Here is a 6,709-nt window from a genome sequence, read left to right as displayed (position 1 = left end):
TCTAACCATAAATGGGCGAATAACCATACCGAGGATGTCCGGTAAGGGACGCATGGCTTCTCTCTTGGTGTTCTTAAGATTTCCACGCTGGCTCTCAGCAGTTCGGTTACAATGCAGGTCAGAAGGGGGCTCTTTGAGTTTGTCCTGCTGGAGTTTGTTGAGCTTCTTGGAAGTTTTCAGCATTATTTCTTCAAATAATATTTCTGTCTCTTTTCTTCTCTGCTGGGACTGTCATTATACATATGTTGACCTTCTTGATGATGTCCCACCAGTTCTGTAGGTTCTATTCACTTCTCTCTCTCTCTCTCTCTCTCTCTCTCTCGTTCTTCCTGCTCCTCAAACTTGATAATTTTGATTGTCCTGTCTTCAAGCTCATTAAATCTTTCTTCTGCCTGCTCAAGTCTACGTTGAACCCCGCGAGTGAATTTTCCATTTCAGTTATATTTTTCAACTCCTGTTTGTCTTTTCAAAAATAATTTCCACCTCTTTGTTAATATCTCATTTGGTGCATGCACAGTTTTCCTGATTTCCCTTGGTCCTTTGCCCATGTTTCCCCTACCTCTTTGAGCATAGTTAAGGCAGTTGTTTTAAAGTCTTTGTCTAGTAAGGCTGATAGCTGGACTTCCTCAGGGATGATTTTTGTAAATTTATTTTGCTCCTTTGAATGGGGCATATATATATTTTTATACATAAGCCTTGTGAATTTGTTGTTGTTGTTGAAAACTGGGGAGTTCAATCCTATAATAGGGTAAATCAATTCTTCCTCTCCTCCAGTGTCTACTGTCCTTTTTCTTTTCTTTTCTTTTCTTTTTTTTTTCTTTTCTTTTCTTTTTTCTTGTTGTTGTTGCTATTGCTGAAGGCCGTAGTGCTCCCTTTGTTTTGAGACTTCCCCCAACAACTTTTACGAAGACTGTTCCTTGTTGTGTGTGATCACTGAGGTTTCTGTCCCGTTGGTTCGTGCTTCGCTAAGGTTCTGACAGTGAACATGAATATCAGAGGCTTCCCCCGTCCTTTCAGCCTGGCTCTGTGCTGAGGCAGCCCCGAGCCGAAGGCCTGCCCCAGGTGGCTGGGCATGGGGATGGCTCTCTAAATTCCCTCACCTTCATGGCAGCTCTAGAATGTCCTAATGGCCCACAGAATCTGACCTCAGTTTCTCCAGGCGTCAGATGGCCACCTGTACGCCCCCACCTGTGATCGCTTCCCCGGGAGCCTGTGGGTCCGTGGTCACCTGCAGCTTTTGTGAGCAGGGCCTGCTGCTTTGGCACCTGAGTTCCTAGTTCAGCAAAACGGAGGCCCTGGCGCCAGCCCTTCAGACACCCTGCACACGATGAGAACGGGCGCCCACAAAGCTTGCAAGTGCGGTGTTCTCTGCGCCTCAGGGCTGTGCGGTGGGGTGGGGGTGGGGGTGGGGGTGGGATGGGGACTGGGCTGCCAATTCAAGACCAAAACTACCACTTCCGGGTGGGGGTTGCGGGGGGGCAGTGCAAGAATGAGCAGAAGTGAAAAATGCCACAAACTGTCCTATCATCTTGGAGACGGCATTTTCTCTTGGTCGCCACACACCATGGACTGTCTTCTGTAGTTCTGAAAAGTCGGTTCCCTTTCTTTCTCTCTCTTTCTCTCAATGTTTCTGTGGGAAACCAGGGCTTTCCAGTCCACCATATAGTTTTTTGTGTTTTTAATTTTTTATTATTTTTATAAAATCTTTGTTGTGGAAGTATTACACATGTGGGTGCTGATATAAATGAATAGATAAAAACGAACGGGTGGGAGGACAAGACCTTCTCCCTGGGCGGGGTGCCGACGGAGAGGAGTGGGGGGATGGAAGGGCCCTGCGGGGCCGACCCCGTGGTGCGGCCGGGAGAGTGGGACCATCCCTGGTCCCTGAGCCTCTCCCCGGGCCCTGGCGGACAGCGATGCAGGCGAGCAGCCCAGCGCCGGGCCCGCTCGCTGGCCCATGGTCCTGGGTTCGACGCCCCGAGAAGGACACGGGTTCACGGCGTCGTTCCTGCTGAGCGCCTGCTCCAACCGGAGCCGGGGGAGGCTGCGAGAGGCCAGGTCTGAGTCAGCGCCCCCCGCGAAGGTCTCGGTCAAGAAACACGGAGAACGGCTGGGGCAGGTTCCGGGTGGAAGGAGACGAAAGGCACTGCTCATGGGACTCGGGTCCCGGGTCAGATCTCGAACGCGGAGACGTGAGCGCGGCCAGGACAGTGGAATAGAGGTGCCGCCAGGACCCTGCCCTGCTTCTGGGAGACACGCACCCGCCTCCTTGGTGGCGAGGGGGCCGGGGCGTCCTCTCACGCAGCAGAGGTTGAGAAAGGCAGGCAGACGCAGAGCGAGGGAGCCAGGGAGCGGCACGCACACACCTGAGCAAACAGGAGGAGGGGGCCGCAGGCCGACAGTGTGACCTGGGGGAGGCAGCCTACTGTTTCTGCGGCTCATCCTTAAGCTGGAAACCCCAGCAAAGCGCACGTCCTCCCGGAAGGTCCGCGCTGGCTGGGCGTGGATGCTCCCTGCACGGCCAGGCGGGAGGCCGGGTGCAGTGGCCCCGGCTGGTCCTGGACCTGGCCGGGGGGACACAGTGGTGAGCAGTGGGGGAGGGGCAGGGGGAAGTGGGAAAGGGGGAGGTGGGGAGAGGAACCCAAGGGAGGGAGGCCTTGGTGGGGTGAGAGGGGGGAGGGTGGGGGGAGGGGCACCCTCCATTTTCTGGGCAGAGCCGCCTGAGCTGTCAGCAGGTGTGCGGGGGGCGGCAGGTCCCCCTCCTCCGCTCCCCCTGCTCCCCCGCCAGCCCTGGTGACTGCCCTGCAGAAGCAGCGCCCCAAACAGGGCCAGGTTTGCAGAGTCTCCCGGGGTCCCCTCGATGGGGAGCGCAGCCAGCTCGGTGGGGACGGCGCGGCCCTGCGGTGGACGGTGTGGACAGAGGAGGAGGTCAGGCAGCCCCGGGCCCGTTTGCTCAGGATTAAGCCAGCTCAGGGTCGAGCAAACAGCGGCGGGACCTCCGCCTGGGTCCGTGGCGGAGATTAACCGAGTGTCCGCCGGCAAACAGGCCCTCCCTTCCCTCCAGGAACCCCGGTGTTGGCTCAGCAACCGCAGAGTTGGCAGAGGAGCCCAGACATGGCCCCTCACAGCCCCGGCCCCCTCCCTCCCTGTGGTGCTGAAAGGTGCCTGGTACGAGCCCTGCCCGCTGCCCTGGCCCATCCCGCCAGCCCCTGCTTTCCTCTGAGACCGGGGGGCAGCAGCTGCCCGCAGGCTGGGGTGGGGGTTCAGGAAGGGGCCTGAGTCTGGAGACTGGGCGGGAAGTCACCCCCTCCATGGGCCTGACTTGGGGCACATGAGACTGAGCCTAGGGGATGGGGGGCCCGGGCCATCGCTGTCACCTGGGGACCATCTGCAGATGCCCAGCTGCCCGGCGCATGCACAGCGGCGGGCTCCCCTGCTGGCCCCCGGGCGGGCTGGGTCCCCCACTTAGAGGGGCCCCTGAGGGGGGCCACACCGCGGACAGGCTGGGCCTCCTGGGCGCTCTGCCTGCTCCTCCATTGCGTGGGGCGAGGGACTGCGCGGCTCACAGAAGGACAGGGTGGCTCTGAGCCTGGCTCCAGGGGGTGGAGGGGGAGGCAGACCCCTCGGGCCTGCTGATGGGGAGTGGACTTGGCCCCCCAGCCCCTGCTCGTGGTGCCAAGTCCCCCCGCTGGGCTGTTTGCCTTGGAGGTGGGGTGGGTTTGTGTCCGGCTGCGTCAGCTCTGGCCTGTCCTGGGGGCCGTCCCTGAACCCTCGGGCCAGCCCCACCCAGGCTGCCCTGCCCAGCGACAGAGGCCCAGGGAGGGGTGGGCACTGGATGAGGTGGGTCCCCGGGGCCTTTGTCCGTGTGTCCGGCTGGTTCTGACCCGCAGTCCTGGGTGTATTCGGTCACGTCCGTGCTCTTTGGAACTTTAGTCGTCAACAGATTTCCCTCCAGGGGCCTGGGACGCACGGACTTTGCAACAGGAACCCTTCATGTTTCCTTTATTTTTTAAAATATCTTTTTATTGATTTCAGAGAAGAAGGGAGAGGCAGAGAGAAACACCAATGATGAGAGAGAATCACTGATCGGCTGCCCCCTGCACGCCCCACACTGGGGATCGAGCCCACAACCCGGGCCTGTGCCCTGACCGGGAATCGAACTGTGACCCCCTGGTTCCTAGGTCGACGCTCAACCACTGAGCCACGCCGGCCGGGCTTTACGTTTTATTATTTTTTATTTTTTCTGTAAGGAAATATAAACCTGGTGTGGCCCTCTAGGCGGGTGGAGGTGGCGGGGAGGGTGACCGAGACGGGAGAGGCCGGGAGAAGGTGCCTCTGTAGCAGCCGGGTCACCCCCTGGGTGTCGGAGCCGCGCTGCTGCCCACAGCTGGTGACATACCTGCTCGAGGAACCCCCGCCCCCTCAGGTCCTAGAAACCAGGGCCCAGTCCTCCCGGCCCAGGTCCCGAGTCGCTGGCAGTGGGACGAGGCTCACGCTCCTCTCACCCTCCCTGATGGCCTCCCCGGCGGAGAGCTGTGAGCTCCGGAGTCAGCCCTGGGCCCGGACCACCTCCGCCTGCCTCTGCGGTCACACAGCCGCGAGACCCTCCCCCAGCCCCGTCTCCTCCCCGTGGAGTGGTCCTGGCCCTTCATCCGCGCCCACCCCTGGGCCATCCTCACCTTCCCGCCCAGCCCCTCCTCTCCCTCTGCCCTCCCAGCCCACCCCCAGCTGGTCTCCTGCTCCCGCCACCCCCAGCAGCAGGGCCCAGCGGCCTGGCCCTTTCCACCGCCCCCCTCCCTGCCCTGCCGTCAGGGCACCTGGCATCCCGGCCTCCCACCCTCCCCCTGCCTGGATGCCCCCTTGGGACCCAGCCACCCCCGCCCTCACCCAACGCCCCTCGGTCCCTTCCGCTCGTCCCACAGCAGCACCGGCCGCACAGGGTGGCCCTCGGGGACCACGGTGCACCCCTGGCCCCAAGGCCGCTGTCCCCCCGCCTCCCCTCCCCGCAAGGGCCGGGCAGTGCCCTCCTGTCCTTCCTTGTCAGCCGACAGGATATTTGAGTAAGACTTTGACGTCGTGCAGATTCCACAGGGAGTTTGCCAACTTCCTCAGGACCCACCCGCCACTCGGTGGGAGCCGCGCTGACTCACGGAGCTGCTCCCTCCTCAGCGGGTCCTGCTCCGGGCCTGCCCCCCAGGGTGTGGGCACTCGTGCTGGGCCGCAGGGCGGCTGGACCCTGGGCGAGGCGGCTGCATCCCAAGGACATGGCCCGCGGGGCCGAGGGAGGGGAGGCGCCGCTCAGGGCTGTGCTCAGGGGCTGCTCGGATCCGGCCGCCTGACTGTCGCCGGTGCCCGCGTTCCCGACCCTGGGCTTTGCCTGCAGCGTCCTGCCCACGAGGTGTGTCCCCGCCCGCAGGGCCCCTGCCCGTGTGGAAGGCTGTCCGGCCCCGGGCGCACCCAAGGGCAGGGGCCGGGTGTCCGGCACGCGGGCCTCAGACCAAGCGGCCTTCTCCGGTGACTCGGTGCCAGGGTGGGAGGCCCCAGTTCCCGGTGTCCCGGGTGGGCGGGCGCTGGCGGCAGAGGCCGGAGGTGGCTGTGACCTGCCCTGCCCACCACGGTCACGGGCTGCCCAGCGAGTCGGGCATCGTGCCCGGGACGGCCCCCCAGTGAGACCCCGGGGGGCATGGGCTCCAGAGCGGTCCAGGCGCCGGGGCTCCTTCTGGCCATGTGCCCACACGCCAGGTGGGCAGTCACCCCCGCCCCCTCCTGGTGCCCAGCAGGGAGGGGGAGGCCCGGGCCTGGGCCTGGAGGAGCCACCGCGGTGGCTGGCGGTGTGGTGGCCGCGTGGGCCACGCCCGGCTTTGCAGCTCTTTCCGGAAAGTGTCACTTGCATAACCTGGGGGGGGCTGCGGCCGTGGGGGGCGGGCAGGGACCCGCTCGGGTTACGTCCTGCCACCGGCCTGGGTTCCAGGCAGGAAGGTCTTGCTGACGGTGGGGGATTAGTCACCCTTGGCGCCCATCCCGCCCAAGAGGAAGGGGCGGCTCGCTCCGACACCCGATCCGCTCAGGGGGCCTCTGAGGCTGCGGGTCAGCAGGTCACGGGGCCAGCAGCTCCCGGAGCCTCGGCTGCAAACTCTCTGCTGGGGAGGGAGGTGCCCTGCCGCCCTGTGGCCGGGTCAGTTCCTCACGCCCGGGCCATCTCCGGCGTGAGCGGCTGCCTGGCCTCACCGCTGACCCCTCCCTGTTTGCTCCCGTCTGGCCGGGGCCACCACAGGAGGGTCAGGCTTGGGTCTGCTCCACTGCCCGCAGCCGGGCAAACAGCCCATCAGAGGGGCAGCTGGGGGACTGGGGCAGGACCCGCACCTCCTGCTCAGGCCCAGACTCGAAGGACAGGGTGGCCGGGGGTGGGAGAGGCAGCGTGAGACAAGTGCGCGGCCACATACATCCAGCCTCACCCGGGACCTCTCTGCCCTGAGACCCTGGGGCCTCAGCCCCTCCGAGGCTCAGCCCTGCCACGCCCCCCGGTGCGGCTGGCCCAGCCTCCACGGACATCAGTCCACGCCGGGACTCCTGGGGCCCCTGACACGGCTCCCGCCGCCCAGGCCTGAGCTGGAGGCGTGGGCCACGTGCTGGCCCCGTGGCGACTGAATCCCGGAGATGGAGGGTTGGGCTGTGGCCCCAGTCCCACCTCCGCCCCCAACTCAACCCA

Source organism: Myotis yumanensis, unplaced genomic scaffold (assembly GCF_028538775.1).
Source record: "Myotis yumanensis isolate MYYU_CA2020_CCGP unplaced genomic scaffold, mMyoYum1.0.hap1 SCAF_10, whole genome shotgun sequence".
NCBI classification, from domain to species: Eukaryota; Metazoa; Chordata; class Mammalia; order Chiroptera; family Vespertilionidae; genus Myotis; species Myotis yumanensis.
The sequence above is the reverse complement of the archived record's forward strand: the minus strand, read 5'-3'. Positions refer to the sequence as shown.